General features: G+C 36.1%; 1 long non-coding RNA gene across 1 annotated transcript; it reads left to right on the top strand.

Moving 5' to 3' along the window:
- LOC131019970 (uncharacterized) lies at nucleotides 1-1,281 on the top strand. The gene is made up of 3 exons (XR_009100562.1): nucleotides 1-223; nucleotides 709-995; nucleotides 1,105-1,281. It is a non-coding gene; the product is annotated as an uncharacterized LOC131019970 (long non-coding RNA).
- The last annotated feature ends 727 nt before the right edge of the window (nucleotides 1,282-2,008 follow it).

Raw genomic sequence — 2,008 nt, forward strand, 5'->3', positions numbered from 1 at the left:
TCTCTCCCATTTTGTTTCAGAGATCTATTCAGACGGTTATCTTTACTCACAATAGTTTCATCCTCCAATCTTGTTCAACACTCTTCAGAAGACCATCGTTCTTGACATTCCTACTCCGCCGTTCAGCGATTCATAAAAAATCCGCCGTCGTCAACCACAAGTTGCTGATTTACTGTTGTCGACGAGCAGAATCTGTTACCATTTGATATTTACAAAAACTCTGGTTAGTGATTTTGTCCATCGACTAATATTGTAGACGATTATATGATTATTTCTTAATGGATGTTTTCCATCTCTTATTGGCGAACTAAATCGCAATCCTGATCTGGCAATAGAGTTCATGAAATATATTGATTTATATATATATACTTATATATATATATATATATATACATATAAGAACATGCATTGAATTTGAGTATTCGTAAGAAATATTGCTGATGAAACATATACGGGCTAATTCTATCAATCTCAATTTTTGTGTGAATTGAGGTTTTCTAAGAACGTCTGAATTTTTCCAAAACATAAATAGCAGGTAATAGTTATAAAATTAAAACCAATGCATTTCTGGGTTGTGTTGTATGTTCATTGAATCACATACAAAAGTTCGGGGAACATTCGTATATGTTCAATCAAACTGGTTTGTATGAATTAAAAAACAAGTTCGGGGAACGTTCTGTATATGTTCATAATATCGAGGACGATTAGGGAGGATGCTAGGGATATTGCTGAGAGGATGGAGAATCTACGTTCTGGAATCGGCAAGGGTTAGCGCATCGTCGCATTGCCGAGGTTCTCCCCTGACCACGTCCGGCGAGCAATAGAACTCTGTCACCGCTGGCACTCTTCGGTTCGGCGGAACAAGGCGGTTGCCCCTTTCCATCTCTCTCTTGGTTCTCTACACTGTTTATACACGAGATTAATGGCGTTGGTTTTGCTACTGATTCATGATAGTTTTTTCATTGCCTTTTATCTCATGTGAAGAAAATATATAGGTATAAACTGATTTCTATATTATGCTAAGTCCCCTTAAGCATAAATACTCCTTTATATACTCTATAGTTTTTTAACTGATCATGCTTGTTGGATGAAATGCAAATATAGGGTGGCTGATGTGAGTTATTTTTGTATCTGGGTATGGCTTTGAGGCTGGGTTGGTGGTGCAGCTGATGTACTGTGTCCGAATTGAAGAGGAAAAAGAAAAAGACGAGGGAGCTGCTATTTCCTTTGTTTTGTTCATTGAAATATGTGTCAACTGTTCATCGGATGTATATCAATGTTGAGAGGATTTTATAAAATAAATGAAGAGTTCAACAAAAATATTTTGTATGTTCATCTAACTATTCACAAATATTGCGGCTTTCATTCTGCAGATCGAATATAAAAATTCCTATATCACATTATGAGATTTTATTTAAGTATTAACCAATGTTCACTGTACATTTTCATCGTATATAAATGTGCGTCAAGTATGAAATAAAGATAAAATGTTTTACTTATATAGTGTTCGTCGGTTATTGAAGTGGCTGAACTATTCTAAGTTATATGTTGAACAAAATATATGAGTCGAAACAATTTTGATAAATTCTTTAGAATCAGTTTGACTCTACTGATTTTGTGTCTTTCCTCAGTTGATTAATTCATTGGTATATAAAAAAATATGAATTATATGTGAGGGAGTTGTTTTTAAATAATAGGGTTAATGTGCAGATAGGCCCCTTAAGTGGAGGCCCTTATAGCGTTTTGCTCCCCTTACTCACTGTGTGTGCAATTTAGCCCCTAAAGTACCAAAACTCGAACATTTAACCCCCTCCGCCCTAACTCCGTCAGTCAACCGTTAGTTAGTAATTTTTTATATTTTTTTTAATTCTAATTGTGGGGCCCACCTTTATTTATTTATTCTTCTTCTTCTTCTTCTTCTACCTTTACACTAATGGCTTCTCCGCCCTCTATCCACCGCCTCCCACCCCCACTCCCCCAGGAAAACCGCTGCTGCCACCCTCGTATT

This window comes from Salvia miltiorrhiza, chromosome 4, assembly GCF_028751815.1.
Source record: "Salvia miltiorrhiza cultivar Shanhuang (shh) chromosome 4, IMPLAD_Smil_shh, whole genome shotgun sequence".
In the NCBI taxonomy this organism is placed as follows: Eukaryota; Viridiplantae; Streptophyta; class Magnoliopsida; order Lamiales; family Lamiaceae; genus Salvia; species Salvia miltiorrhiza.